Below are 16,364 nucleotides of genomic sequence, written 5' to 3'. Positions count from 1 at the left end.
GGGACTGTCTTCATTGTTCCTTTTATTTCTCTCTTAAGTCCCTCTGGAGGGGCAATACTAACAGCTAATGCTGTTGGTGCTGGGTAACCAAACATCTGCATGAGCAGTGGGGTAGAAACTTCTGGGGAGAGCAGCAGCTGGGGTTAAAGTCTGAGGACAGTCAGGAGGTATGATGCAGCTGCAGAGATGGATGCAGTTGTTCAGCTCTCCTTTTCATTATTTTAGTAGGCATCTAACCAGGGATTCTTACAGGTCAATGTGCAATTCAGAGAGTTAGCACCTAATAAGGGTTTAAAGTTGCACGCTCAAAAATGGAGACTGCTGCTTTGGGATGGTCAGTGTGTGGTGCCTACCTGTAGCTTGGTGTTCCTCACTGATGCTTAATTCTTCCATTAAGCAGCCATCAGTGATGTGAAGGAAGAGGAAATAATTCAGGATGTTTGGATTGCAGATGAAGTGCAATAGACCTTCCTCTTCTTTTGTCATCAAAACTGAACTCTGGTATCCCAGTTCTCATTGTAGTTGACCACTGCTTTATCTCAGGAGAGACAGCAGCATGAGGCGAGGTCAAAGCTGCAGTAGTCTGCAATCCTTTCTTATCCATATGGTTCTTCGTATCAGTGTGTGAGCTGCATGAGAACTTGCCTTGGCATTGCCTTGGCATCATTTTGAGGCCTTTTTGAAGGTTTTTTTTCCCCTCATTTCCTTAGCCAGAGAAAATGGTCCTTGGCTGAAGTTGAGTAATATTGATCTTGTAAATTGAGGATCTGACCCATCGTTCATTAGCGTTTGGGTAATCGTTTGAAAATGCATAACTGCTGCATGTTCCTGCTCTTCCATAATACTCCAGTAGCAGATCTGATTGACTGGTGAAGATTTTTTTGGTGGACTTTGGCAGTTGTCCTTTGCCGGGGCTGGAGTGACAAAACCAGAAAGAGCTTGTTCTGTGGCTGGCACATCATTGTACTCAAGGGCAGTCTTGTGTTCTCCTCAGCCAGATGCGTTACAAGCCTCACTGGCCTGGAGACTGGAAGATTAGTTTTCTCCTAACTAGCTTAGGGTTTAGGTAAGTGGTTTTCTGAGGGCTTAAAAAATAAAATAAAATTGTAAATCTGACACAAGGTCAGTGTTAGTTGTTTGCTTATCTGCTCTAGGCTGTTTGTGAGAAACATCAAATGCATTTCTCTCTAAAATGTTTGGAAATAAAATGCTGTAGCAGTTCATGTTTGTAGCTGGAATTAGTAAATATACATGGCTTGTTTAAGCTCTCGGTATTGACAGAGTCATTGTAGTATCTTCACATGAGGACAGCCTTACAGCGTCGTCCTTTGGGCTGATTGAACCATCAAATTAATCTTTGAGGTCTGATTCCCTTTGAACTCACGTCTCTGTGAAACAGAATAAAATAACTCTTCTGTGGTTGCCACTGGAGACCTTAGGCACTGTTACAGAGATCCTGAGACTGACTCTTCCTAAGGTGAACCGTGCAAGGGCTGTGGGGGCTGAAGAAGCTGCTGGTGCGGGTCCTCAGCCAACGGAGGCCATCTTGCACAAGGTACTTACCTGGGCACTGCAGGTCCTGTAAATCCGGCGGGCAGTGGCAGCTGAATGTGGCTAAGGCTCGAGTGGGCATCTGGAGCATAAAGCTTGCAGGGGGTTATCTTCCTGGATGCTCCACGAGGAGCCATGCTGGGCATTGACTGGACCACAGGTGTCTGCCCAGGCTGCTGACTAGAGCTAAGGAGTCAGCTCAGAGCCTGGCAGGCTCAGAGAGCTTGACTTCGGGACAGACTTGGGGCCATCACCTAGCATGTTGTTTATGACCTCCCTTTCTAAAGCACGCACAAGAAATAACAGTTTGTAGTGTGACAGCTTAAATCGTGTCTGAGGGAGATTGGGGGGGGGGGGGGGGGGGGGGGGAGAATTACTTAGTGTGAATGGGCGTATTAATAAGACAGAGAGTAGGCTTTGTTTTCTAGGACTGGCCCCCGAAGATGATCAAATCTTAAGAAGTTATGAATTGAATCCTATCTCTTTCTTTTCCTCTCCCAGCAAAATGCAGAGCCACTTTTTAATGACTGCTGAAGTTGTAGTTTCTCTGACTTACTGCATGGGTCTGTGCCAAGGCAGGCAGGAAGATGAATGTGGTAGCTAATCTTCCCATTCCTACTTTCCTCCCACTTGTGCCTGTAACCTTTCAATCCATGCAGCTCAATTGCAGCATAAAAGGATAGTTTCCCTTATAGCAGCTTATTTTAAATTTAGGCTGTGCTAAAACCCGAGAGATCAAAGTATTTTCAATAGCACAGGAGGAACTCATCCATAATAAAGCCCTTAAAGCTAACTTCGTAGCTGTAAGCTGACTTCATTGCACAGGAATGGTCGGTCAGTCGCTGATTGTGACTATAGGGTTGTGTTGAAGAGGTATGATAATCCTGCTTTTAAGGACACATCTTGGGCTGAAAGTAATTGGCAGCTACAAGGCCAGTGTGGGCTTTCAGCAGTGACCTGCAACATAGAGTTAATTCCTAATTGCTGTTTGACTGACTGTCATTTACACGCTACCCATATGAACAGCCAGCATTTTACACAAACCAGAAAAAGTGCAGCGGGGAAGAAGAACTGGAGGTATTTCACTGGACATTAGTGTTGTAATCATGCTCTGCTGCCATTAAGGTTTAGAAACTAACAGACACCTCTCTCAGTCCTTTGAGATATTTTATACATGTGCCTGTTGCTCTTGCTTGCTTGCTCTTGTTTTCTCACCCACTTGTTCATGTTCTAGGTTATTTTACATGTTTCAGACAGAGTTTGATCTGGTTAGTTTGATTTGAAAGCTTCTATTAACTAAATCGAAGTGGAATAATGAAAAATTACAAACTCAGGGGACTATGGCTCAAGTTTTGCCATAGGAATTGACATTTTGTATATGTCTATGTGTTAAAGCCAGATGATACAAGGACATCTTCATCCAAGCTCATTTGGGTAGTGGCTGACAGACCTTCACCATTTGCTTGTTCACACTTGGTTAGGAGCACAACATGTTTAGGAGTGTAAGCAGGTAGGTCTTTTTTTTCCCCCTGAAGACTCAAATGGCAATGAGTCAGTTACTGCCTTCCATTTGCACAAAAAATTTAAAACAGGTGAAATTTGCCACCATCTGGACTCCCTCACCTTCTCCTGCACTGGCCTGTTGCAATTAGTTCCGTTCATTGAGCATTAGGCTCCTGTTGTTTTGCTTTCAACAAGACACCCGAGCTCTGGTGGGGGCCAAGGTTGTTCAGTGTTTTGGGGCTGAGACAGGGAATTTTCTACCTCTGTTTTGCTTTTTTCAGCTCTGCTTGGCAGTTACAAGCTGATGGATATATGCAATGAGACATATAATCTCAGTTTAGTTTCTGGGAACACTTGCTCAAAAATAACCTATCCATAATTAGTCCATCCACTGGCTGTCTCAGCAGCCAGGAATATAATGTGTGTGAAGTAGATACTGTCAGAAAGGGCAGATCTCGCAAACATCAGATGCACATATGTTGTCTCACAAGAGGGGTCTGATACCCAGTGTACAATAAGCCAATCTTACACACAGAGACGAGATATTTATTTATTTCATGTTTGCGCAAATATGGGTGCTAGGTGGTAATTCCACAAAGCTTGCACACCACATCAGAGAACTACAACGTATTTATCTTGTTACATGATTAGTAAAAATCCGCCTAAATTTACGCTTATTGATTAGTAATCACCATCCTTTCTGTTATTGGTTAGTTATATTTAAATTAGTCTTGCTTGCTATGTAAATTGGCACACATGCTCCTCATAGGTGTTGGGGGGATAAGTCTTTTTGGTCTTGAATTGAGTTGGTGGTCGCAATCTCCCCCTTCCGCCTTTACCTTTCCCCGCGTTTTTGCTGCTTTGGCAATCATATGTGCCTTCTGGAGCAGGATGTTTCCTTTTTATCAGTCTTTAGTTCCTCTTCAAGGGTATAGTCATTAGGAAAACATGCATTGTTTATACAAAGTAATCAGGCCTACACAATGAAGATACTGATTAATGGTCATTCTAAATGAAGCAGTGTCACTATGACCTAGGCATTAACTTTTTAGCTAAAATCAGATTGCAAAATCGTATTGTACAACTATTCAGCAGCATTTCCACATAAAATATTCTTAATGCTAAACTATATAAATTTATTACCTGGACTACACGTATGTGTTTTAATTATTGCAAGGATGGGACTGTTCAGCTTTGGAGAAGAGGTGCACCAAGTAGGGGTTTGACCAAGACTTTAGCTTACTTTCAACTAATTTTGTCACTCTTTTGAATCCATGTTCTTCATTAGGTTTACAAATAAACTTTATGCCTGGAGGATATTACATACACAAGTATGTCAGGAGCATTAAGATACATTTTATGGAATGATGTGATATCGGGAATTAATTCTACATCCACAGCTGTGGTAAGAGATAAATTAGGAGGCAGAAAGGAAGGAGAGTTGTTGGAGGATGTAAGCTTCCTAACAAAAACACTGGGGATGCTTTTGATGGAAAGTTGAACAAATTTAAGGACAAGTATGACTGAGAACGATGCCTAGATGGTATGGGAAATGTAATTAACCTTTGGCAGTGCAGCAGCCTCAAAACTATGAGACAAAAATTCATTAAGATTCACTAGTCTACTAAGATGTTCATACGTAAAGTGATCAGTTTTTCTACTTTAGTATCAACGTTATTATAAAATACAGATGGAAAACGTATCAAGACCCAGAAGCAACCACTTAAAAATGCAGTAGCTAAAGATAAGAAAGGTGAAAGTGATGGAGATAGCCTAACATAAAACAGAGAATGATTGACTCTTAGTTATCCAACTTAGAGGGTGAAAAATGATAACTTCTAGCAATAGGGAAAAGCTAGGAGACATGGTACTTAATGAGGAAATTTGTTTCAGTGCTTCCCTATAACAAGGTGTACTTTCTTTCTGACCTGACAGGCTGATAAACCTTGGGATGCCATTAAACTGATAATGAAGTGCCATGCTAAAAATAGTCTGTCTGCTTTTTTTCTGGTTGCCAGAACCAGCAGAATCACCTGTGTAATCAATTTACTACTGAGTTTGAGACATCTCTGCATGGAAGCCTCCTGGGATGAGGATTGTCTCTGTCGCTCAGAGCAGAGTTCAGTGCTCATCATGTACTAAATAAGCAGATAGAATTGGAAACTAGTCATTTTATCCTGTTGGTTTGCTCTCCTTGTTTGTATTATTGTTAAATGTGCTTTAAAAGCTTAAGCCTGAGCGTTAATTGAACGAAGGAAACTGCTGTTTATAGAAAATGTGGTATGCTTGTTTATTCTTTTAAATAGTGTCCAGTTTTATGCAACCCCTTTGAAGCCAGATCCTCAAACTTCACATTTCATGGGCTATGCAACTATAAATGGGTCTTGATTAAGAGACAGAACTAGAGTACCTAGCTAGGGCTATCGTTTAGGACTTTTAAGGTTTCCATTTTTAGGCTTCATTGGTAATCATCTCTACACTGTCCTCAACTGCTGTGTATAGTCACTGGATGATAGATGTCACAACAGAAGATAGTCACTGAATAGACTCTAGAAATTTCCACAGTCTTAATGTGGGGTAGGGCTGGCTAAAAATAAGTTGTTTAGAGTAGTGGAGGGGACAGAGATCCACAAAATCCTGTGTTGTGGAAGGTGGAAGTTAATCAACAGGTTATGGAAATAATACATGCTCAACCTCTGTCAGACTGTTCCTCCTTACCTTCCTCACCAGCAAGCAACGACAGGAGGGCAAGTCTTGTCCTGCTTGGGAGCTACAGAAGAGAATTTTTAATTACTTGTTTTCTAAGAATGAATAATGTTTTGGAGGGTGAAGTAGGTTGACATAAGGCATTGCTGAAGGCAGATAATGATTTTATCTTAGCTTTTACTTCTGGCTGTTCACAACTTCTCCAGAAACCCCAGAATTTTGCAGCCCCTGAGGCAAAAGTTTGAGCTCTTTAGTTATTTTGCCCTTTGGCAACAATTAACTTCATGTAGGTTCGCCTGCAACTGAGCCAATGCGCTCAGCCAAGTTCTAGCGTTTCCACACTCCTGGATGCTTTCTGTGCCATCCGTGATGCTTTATGATACGCAAAGTGGTATGTGTGCATACGTTTTGATGAGACATAAGTGAATCGATAATAAGATACTGCTTTAAAAGGGTGGCTGGAGGAATATGATAATCATCACATCCTCAGACCTAATGGGATTTGGCCTTCTTATGGAATTTGGCCAGAGTCCCTTCATCATATCCATACATGTAGGATGAACTCCAAACCAGAGCATGTTGGTGGTGAGGTAATGGTCCACTTCCCTCTAATACTATTCTCTGTCCCTACGTGTATTAGGCTTGACAGACATGCTTCCTCTTTGAGAGGTTTATTCCTCTTTCAAGCAATAAACTTCAAAAGAATTCACATTCAGTATACATTGGTTATGGGACTGAGTATTTGCTGTGAGTTGATGAATGTTGTCTGTTTAGATATGGGTATGTGTTGATTTTTTAAACTTCTTCTGGCCAAAATAACTTAAGTAAATTGTTTCATGATTGTGAACTGGGGTGTATTCCTGTGAAGTATGAGCATGAAGCCTGATCTAAGAGCCACTGAAAGAGTTATTTCAAGGCCATTCAAAATGGACAACTGCATATTTCTTATTTTGTTCTTTAGAATTGTCCACGATGCAAGTAAGATATTTTTCTCAAGGATCTGGGACTTGCTACTGCTGGATGCTATTTCCTAGACTAGTACGACCACACTCAAAATTCCTGCAGCTGTAGAAGACATTAGATGAAGGTCACAACTGATGTCATCTTAGTGATAGGGGCCACAATCTGGCTGTGATGGCTAGCTAGGAATTTCACCAGCTGAGAGAGCTATCTAGTGGTATAAATCAGGTAAACTATACTGTACATGTGGCCCCTGAAGATATAGATAGTGATGGTACAACTTAGACAACAGTTATTAGACTGCTGGGAAGCTGTAACAGCTCTGGAGCAAGCTGAGATGTCACCATCAAGCAGTTTCACTATCACAGTCCTGTACCAAGCGTATCATGGGCATCCAAGAAAATCTGCACCTCAGGGTTGATGTCAGTGCAGAAGTCACAATAACACAGAGATTGAAATCCCAGCTCAGATCAGCACCTACTCCAAACTTCCATAGCCTTTATTTCTCATAGTATTAAGGCTAAGACCTAGTTCACTTCTAAGCCCTGTTGTTACTATTTTTCTTGTTGGTATTTCTCTTGGATTTGGATAAGGAGAATAATGTCGTCCAGTCAAATTTTACCTATGCTGTTTTGATTTAGTTCTGTCTTACGGTTTTGATTCACTAGTGCAGCATTTCAGTAATGTGCTTGAAAATTACTGAATAGAAATTGGATTTTATATGTTTTGTTTACAGCAATTATTCTTCATTCCCACGTCTGCATGTCAGGTCTGATTTGTCTGACCAGTGCCAAGTTCATTTGACAATGACTAAAAGCATTCTTGGTGTGCTTGTTCCTGGAAAAGGAATGGGACTGTCTGGTCCCTGTAACATACAGTTTTACACAGCACAACAGATATGCATGAAAAACTAGTTAGTGTAGGGAACTATCACTGTTTTTAACTAACTTGCAGTATTCCCATGTGCTTGTCACATCTGGAGCAATCTCTAGAGCACAAGTCTTGGAGTTTGATGAAAGACTCTTTCCCCCCAGAATTCAAGTTCAGAGGGAAATCTTTATGTAAACATTGTAGAAAACCACAGAGTCTACATTTTGCTCCTGCTGAGAAAAATAAACTCTTTTTGTTCTCATATTAGTGTATCTTCCTGTGTGGAGGAAAATGCAGTGAAAATATTTTTGGCTGCTTTTGTCTGAAGGGTAAAAAGAGAAAAGGGAAAAGAGCTGAATTTTCAGTTGTTTTTCTTTTAAGAATTATTTTTTTTTAATAATATTTTTGGAAGACTAATTCCCTCATCAGTAAACATCAAAAGCTCAACTACTGGCAACTAGAACGCTACAAGATAAAATAATACACAGTAAATTCTCTTTAGTGAAGGAGAAGGCCTTGTTAGATGGCACCTTCATTTCTGAAGGTTTCTACAGGGAGTGATCACAGAGTCTTAGAAAAAGAGAAAGCATATATTTTACATATAAATATGTTTGTTTGGGGCATGCTTTGCAAAGCATCACATACAAGCTAAGTTTCACGTATTTACAAAGTGTCATCAGCTGAGTCATTGCTGAATAAAACATTAGAAGGCTCAAATCTACCCTGAGGAGTTTGCAGCCTCATTGTAGTACTGACACAGTATCTAGGGGGGAGAAGAGGTAGAAGCCTTCCCTTCCTTCAGCTTAAGTTTCCATTGTACTTAAGGCACGTAGGCTTCAATACAGAGTACCAGATGATGCTTTTACTAATGCAGATATCTTGCATAGAGCACTACTTCACAAGGTAAGATATTTGGGATGCCTCACATAGGAAGGAGAGAGGCGCTCCGTACAGGAAGTAAATGTTAATGTTAAATATTATGCAGATGAAGACTAAGAAAAAAGAAATTAATACAAAGGAATCTGAATGATTTCAGGTTAAATTACAATGCATCAAAACAGAGGTATTCAGGGTAAGATAATAATCTTTGTTTCTCTATTTCAAAACTGAAATCCTAAAAAGAAGTCATATTCATTGAGCTTCTAATGAAGTTTTTGTTAGCAAGTGTATGGCTCACGTAGCCAATATTGCTAAACTCTAGAATTAAAATATAAAGCTATTAAAGAGAGAAATGTTTTTAATTTTCTACTTCTTTTAATTTGAAAGTAGTTTTAGTGTATTTTGTTACCTTTCATACATCCAACTGTTTTTCTATCAATGGTGAGGACTATAAATGTGATATTTTTAATGACATCATATTTGAATGCAGTCTCAACTGCAAGAGCTGCAAGAATCAAATATACTAAAAGTGGGCAAATAATTGACTTAGCAACAATAAACAAAAGAATTAGCATTTTAGTTAAGCTATCTGTAGAAATACGGTGACCATATTTCTCCAAGTGTTCCCCTTTAATAATTAAAAACATTTTGCTTTTTGCTTTTCATCCCTGGCTCTGTTTGCCCTGCAGTTTTCAGACTCTTGCCTCCATTGCCAGCCAGTGCTGCCTGTGTTCTCTGTCATGCAAGCTCTTGTACAGAGAAGTTGCTCAGGTCATAGTCCCGCTCAAGATTTATGCGGACTAGACCACTGTGAGCCATGCAAAACCACAGGTTTACAAACTGCTCCCGATTGTCAAAGAATTGATTTACACAAGCTCTACATGAACGGGAATTCATTACTAAACCCCAGGCATGAAGTTAAGCAATATTTACACCATTTGCAGTTTAAGTGAGTCATTTTTAGCTTGACCTAACCTGGTCAGGAATAATAGTTGAGTTCAGCTGATGTTTACCTGTGTGAGTAGAAAATGAAGCACAGTTAGGGATTTATTATGTGGGACAGGGCTGTAATTCATGTGATGTTAGCAGCCCTCCTTTTAGCCTTGCATTAGAAATGGTGAGAGCTGGTTTTGGATGTTCCCTGGGGAAAACATGGCCTTGGGAGTACATAAAGATTTAACTTGGAGCACTTTCCCCTGAGCTTCATCCTACAGCTGCTGAACAGTAACTTTGAGTCCAACATAAAGCTAGGGGAGGTCAATAGTAATTTTTCCATCAAATGCAGCACATTTGGATTGGGTCTGATCTGACTTGTTCTCTTAAGACTTTGTGTTTAAGAAAGACTTTTAGACTTTGTATTTGACAGAGGTATTGGTCATCACACTGTCTTGGTCCTCACTGTCTGCTGAAAAAATAATTAGCTAGAAAACATCAGCGTGTAGTAGGTATAATTTTTTTTCCATTTCTTTGGGGCACTTAGCTGCCCTGAAGCGTGCAGATGTAGCGTGAGTCCCAGAGGGCGTGATGAGATGTGCTGTGTGGAAGGAGCATCCCACGCTCTTGGATTACACTTTTTCTGGTAAAACAAGCACCAGAAATGAATGATCTAAATAGAAGACAGGCCAAACAGGGTCCAGAGGCACTGACTGATCCGGTTAAAACTGCTGCTGTTGGAAATTGCACAAGGCAGCTTTTCTGATGAAATCCTAGGTACTTGCAGAGAAAGGGATTTCTGAGACTTTTACAGTTCCTGTGCTGGAGGAAGTGCAGTATCAGTAAAACATATTGTGCAAAAAAAAGATTGCCACTTTTCAGAACAAAGTATTTAGTGATTTTTAGAGATGAACCCTGGCTTTAAGGTCCTGACATGGGATTCCTTGTCCTTTGGCTCTTGTTGAAAGGAAATTAAATTCTCATGGTGCAAGCCTCGTCTTAAAGGTTTTAGGCCAAGAAGTAAACATGCATATCTGGCATTTGGTTAGAAAATCTGTTTGTCTCATCTGTATAAAGTGACCTAATTTAGGAAAATGAAAAAGAATCTAGAACTTACTTTCTAGCGCAAAAACGAGCCACCAGGCCTCTTTAACTTGTAAGCTTTCAGCATATAAATAGATACTAATTCTGTCACTGCATTTTGGTGCTTAAGTGTGAAAACACCTGTGCTTTAAGCCATGTCCTGGGATGACACAAAGTGTAAGTAAATCATGTGGAAGCAGTGATTCAGGGCAATGCCATCCCCACACCCTCCTGGGGGAAGCCACCCTTCAGATTTATTCTGCGTCAGACCTCAGGAGCTGTATTTATTCATTAAGCCACATTGTTTCTGTGGGAAGCCAGATTCCCAGCTCATACCCACTAATCAAAAGAAATGGAGAAAAGCACTGTCCTAGCACTTAGCATAATTTTGGCAGTGATCATCATTTTGCAGCCTTAAACTTGGTCCTTTAATAAAGGAAGCTTTAGGTTTCTGCCAGAGGGGTAACTCATGCACTTGTGGCTGCAGAGGGTTGGTGCAGGATCAGCCCTGCTCCCCAGGTACAGCCACCGCCCGCCTGGCATAAGGGAAAGGAGCTGCCTGGGGGAAGCTTTGTCTCACAGTCCTCCAAAATTTGTCATTAAGCGGCACCAGGGTAAGCAGAAAGTTTGTGGGCAGGAGTGGGGAAAGAAGGGAGGGGGAGTGTGAAGAGGACGTAGGTATGAGAAAAAGGGAATGTGTTAGGGTGAGTGCCTTCCTCCACTGGCAGGGATTCAGCCTGAGTGTAGTCACCCAGAAATAGGTGCAGGCAAGCCTTAGCCTCCAGTTCCGAGTATTCTTAGCTTTCTCAGTTAAGGAGGCCTAGTAAAATGATTTTTATAGTGGCAAGCAGCATAGAGGAGGTTGGGGAAAGAAGCTGGAAAATACTTAACCGTTTTGACTCTCCCACTCACGATTGTCAGCAAAACTACTACATCCTTCCTCACTAAGGATGCTTATCTCAGAGCAGCCTGTGTTTAGCACCCCCTTCCAGAGTAACCTTTACCGCTCATGCTCCTGTCCTTCCCTAATGCAAGAGGCACAACGCACACGCATGGGATGTCGCCCAGTGTTGGGAAGCCAGTGTATGTCCCGCTCCAGGAAGCTGAGCACTCGCAGGACCCTTAGACCAGAAGAACCCATGTTAGCAAATGGCATCTGGACTTGGAGCTGCAACAGCCAGTTGTGTGGGCTGGGGTAACTGGAACAGAATTACAAGGAGTGTCAGGTAGGCAGAGGGAGAGACGGACTTCAGCAGAGCTTGTGCGTATGCCTGGTGTGTGCAACAGGCAAGTGTAGATTAAGTGGCTATTCTGGGAGTCTGGCTTGCAATACCAACCCATTGCCAGGAATTTACAAATGCAAAATTAGCAGTATATACAGAAACACTAGTTGTATTTCCTGGATTATACTTAATAAGGGTGCAATTAAGCACATTAGGCTGTTCTATTCATGCCTATGTTCTACCAGCTTATGCAGGCACAGGGAGCCCATTCACACAAAGGGCAGTTGTGGAAATACTGGTTTTCTGCAACCCCTGTTGCTCCAGAGAACCTGGAAGCAGCTTGTTCAGCTCAGGAAGGAAAATCTGTTGGCAGCACCCTTCAGTATGCTGAATCATAACTTCCTCCTGTTTGTCTAGTAATTCAGAATGTCTTCTAGGAAAAATGAGGCGGACGGGTCTTGCATTCCAATGCCTATGAGGAAAGACATTGCCACTAGAAAAGACTAATACTTGACAAGAAAATTCATGCCTTTCTTTATGCTTTGAAAGAAACTATCATTACTATTTCCAGATCAGTTGTAAAGTGTATTTGTATCTTCTGATTTTTATTATTAATGCAAGACTAAAATGCCACCAACATAAGTACTTATGGTATTATCATGTGACATACTCCATTTTGACAACCAACAAAAGAAGAAAAATCTAAGCAAAAGACTTAAGTTAGTGTCTGTGCAGACATATAAAGCAATTTATTAAAGTCCACAGTGCCAAAAAGGTAGTCCATTGCTCTCATGAAAAGTGGTTCAAGGTTCAGTACATAACAAAAAAACATTGATTTATGGGTGGGCAGTGATTTTTTAAGTGCATGGGAAGACTCTTAAGGACTATTCATGCTGAACTGCTTTGTGCTACTGCCTCAGACTAGCACTCAGTTCTCTGATGTGCTTGTTTGTAAAATTACACTTTACATGGAGCCTACTGCTCAGTAGTTTTTAAGCGGCCCTGGAGCTCTTTGAGTCAGACCAGCTGAGCAGAAAATGCTATCTACAGCATGAAAAATTAGTAAACTGTGGGCTGAAACAGCCAAACTAAAATTGCCTAATATCAGAGAGGTTCGGTATTGCACTACTTTCTATATGTTGACATACTATAAAGTGAAACCTTGCAAGCAGTGTAAAGTTTACTGCCCTCCTCAACTGGTAAGCAAGTATTACATCCTCCTCTTGCAGCATTCAGTTGTCTCTCATAGCTCCTTGGGAGGGTTTGGTGGTGGTGTTATAGTTGCTACAAACTGAATGCTGTTGACCAGGTTGTATGGATTCTTAAAAAAATGTTCTCCAACATCCTTCTCCTGTCGTTGTGTCCCAGAACTGCTGTGCCCTGGTGGTGGTTGCCCTCAGCCTTTCTCACTCATGGCTTGATGCCACTGAATGCTTTGCACCTCCGTTGTAAATAGGTTAGGCAGCGTCTTGTATGTCCTTCTGTATACTAAGCCACATGTGACTGTCAGATGTAGGAGTTACTTCATCTTCTCAAGTTGCAGAAACTAATTTTTTACTCGGGAGGACTTAAGGATCTTATACATACCTCCTGTGGTGATAGGATGTTTTTGCTGAAAGTTTCTGTACCTTTTTATTTTCTTTATTTTTTAACAAACAGAGCAAGTGTACCAAATGTACTGATCCTTACGTCTACTAAGGCTGTAGGAGAGCTGGCATTTCCTATTATGAATTCTGGCCTTAGCTGCTGTAAAGTCTTACTTCAAAGAACAACCCTGGTACACACACAGGATAATGCAACGGGACTGGAACTGAGTCCAGAGAAAAAAGTGAAGAGTAGCTGATAAGCTGGGGTCCTGGGGAGGCAAATGCAGAAGGGATGGGGCATGGCCAGGTGCATGCCACAGGGGACAGGAGAGACAGGTTGGGAGCCCGGGTTGTGCCTGCCCTTCAGGCATCTCCCATGGCGCAAGGTTCTGAAGCTGTAATTGTCAGCTGACAGTTGCCAGCTGATACCTAAGAAACATACTGAAAGAAGTACGGATCTGTCCCCCACGTTGGCAGACAGCATCTAGGGCTACAACGGGAACAGCCAGTTACTCCAGTAGTTTCTTTACTCAGTAGCCTCAGTAGAATTGAAACCAGGAGGGGATCCATGCAGCTCTGTGTGGTGGAGCGCGGAGGGAAGAGTCAAGAAACATTTAAAACAATTCCAGCTATGAATGCCTCGGAAATGACGTACCGGAAACTCCTTCATGAGTGTCAGAGTTATTAAAATAAGAGTTTCAGGTGCCCCAGGGTATCCTGCTCTTTTAGAAAGGTTCTGGACATGCCATCTTCGCAGTACGCTGTATTGTTTCTTAATAGGTAAAAAATTAGGAAGTTTCACGGTACTCTGGAGTTGAGACTTTTGGTTCTTCTTTTGTGTTTTTCAGTGGGAAGGTGAATCTGAGAGACAAAGCAGCAAGCCATCCAGTCATTACAATGCATGCTTTAGTCTCTGGAGTGTCTTAAGTTAGCTGCAGTGCGAAGGGGCTTAGTCAGAGCTAGATTAACCGCCTAAGTATTTAGCTTCTCACAGAGGTTTGCCAACCAGACCTGGCTTCTGTCCTGCTGTAACTAAACCCCTAATAGTAGTTTAATTAAAGCAGAGGTCTTTTGTGCATAGTGGTTGATCTCTATAAGGATCATGCAAAGTCAGGGTAACTGGAAGATGGACATTGTTCTATACTGAGAAACTACTGAAAAAAAGCGACTGTCTTAAGAGGCAGGATGACATAAAAATACTGTCTAAACCTCAGTGATGGAAAGATGAGTTCCTGTTCTCCATTTCAAAAAACATAGTATACAGCATAGTATACACTGTAATACTTTCTTGATAGGTTTGAAGCCAGCGAAGAACACCTTTTTCACACAGCCTCTGATAACTATATTACAGGCAACTTTTGAAGCCAGTAATTTGTTCATTACTTAGAATGCAACAATTTGCATTCTGAGTAATGAACTAGGATTGATAGAAGAAATAAAGGTGCAAGACGTTTCTCCATAAGGTGTACCGTTCTTTGAGATTGCAGTACCATGCAGAATTCTATCTGTGCTCCAAATCTGCTGACCTGTCCTGAAGTAAAAATCTGTCCATGAACGCCAGTCACTGGGCGCCAAACTGCTAGAGTAATCTGTGCAAGAGAGATTAGTTTGCACCTGCAGAATCTGTTGGGCAGACTGAGGCAGTCATGAGCCCATGTGGGAGACACCCCCCTATCAAGTCACACAATGTAAATAAGTGGCTAGGTTTCACTCCTGGCCTTCAGGACTAGTTTGCCATTTCTACTTGATACTGGATTGTAATTTTAATCTTGAACACTGGGCTGTGGATAGAGTAGAAAGAGAAATATTCTTCTGGCATGTGAAAGTACATAAATAGGAAACACAAATATATCTCTGAAAGCTGTTTTTTTTAATAATGGCTGTGTTTTTTTAATAATGCAGTATTTCTTGGGAATATGTCTCCAGATGGGAAGTTAATAGGTTTTCATGCATGTTTTTAAGTCTTGAAGCTGATCGATGCATGCTTGAATTGCATTTCTTGAAACTAATAGGATGACTCATGGGAACATGGAATAAGAAAAGTGAATGGATTTCCAAGTTTGAAACTGCATGACTATGGGAGATGCAATATGTCCTATTCTTAGCAAAGATGCTGAAAAAAAGGAAAAGTGAGCAATTCACACACAATCTCTACAGGAATACTTGTTTAACTTTTGCAACCCGTTGCTTGAAGTGTAAGATCTTTTTGTCTCATGCAAATCTAAGCCGCACACAGCCTCAGCAGAAAAGCACCACTGCTTAAAAAAGTCTACTGTGATAATTTCACTCATCAGCATGATAATGCTTTATGGGTTTAAGAAATGAGGTCAGTTCACACACAGTAGGAAAGAGTGCAACAAGGATTCCAGTTGTAGGTGCTTATTGTAAATGCAGATGGCTGCTTCTTTAAATTCCTTTTCAGGGCAGTAATGCTAGTTTTTAACATCTCATATTTGAGTGTAATTCAGTAAGAGTAACAGTGCCTTGCTCTCTGGTATTTGTTGAGTCTCATGGTTTCTCTTGATATAGAAGTTATAAATATTTTAAAAAGAAATATAAGCATGGGAAAGAATGTATGCTATAAATGCCTTGCAGCATATAAAGAAATGTTTGTTGAGCTCAGCAGGGACATATTGTTCGCAGTAATCAGAAGTTGACTAAGCCCAGAAGTAGCTTGTCTCTGAAACAAAGATGGCAAGTGTTTGGTGGCATTTTTTTGTGGGACTGAACTACTTTTCCAAAATATTTGCATTCATTCATGTAATGTTAAGATGAAAAAATACTTACAGATGCCTCTTAATAAATGTTGAAGCCCTAGAAAGCAGTCTGGACTTTTGAATGATTTAAAAAATGAAGCAGGGTGGAGAGGCAAGATAATCAGATGCTGACTTAATTTTAACACTGGGGGTAGCAGCCAGCAGATCAGGAGAGAAAAAAGAGTGTAAGATATCCCTAACATTTGCTACAGTAACATCCTATAAATTATTATGGGGCAAAGGATGTAGGCTGCACTTGAATCTTCAACCCAGCTCCAACATGACCTCAAATAATTTGCGTGAGTACACTGCAT

General features: G+C 41.0%; 1 protein-coding gene across 4 annotated transcripts in view; it reads left to right on the top strand.

Moving 5' to 3' along the window:
- MARCHF3 (membrane associated ring-CH-type finger 3) overlaps positions 1-16,364 on the top strand; it is a 110,749-nt gene that overhangs the window by 38,862 nt on the left and 55,523 nt on the right. The gene's annotated exons all lie outside the window — the stretch shown is intronic.

The sequence above is a fragment of the Aquila chrysaetos genome, chromosome Z (assembly GCF_900496995.4).
Source record: "Aquila chrysaetos chrysaetos chromosome Z, bAquChr1.4, whole genome shotgun sequence".
NCBI classification, from domain to species: domain Eukaryota; kingdom Metazoa; phylum Chordata; class Aves; order Accipitriformes; family Accipitridae; genus Aquila; species Aquila chrysaetos.
This window is presented reverse-complemented; position numbering and strand designations above follow the sequence as displayed.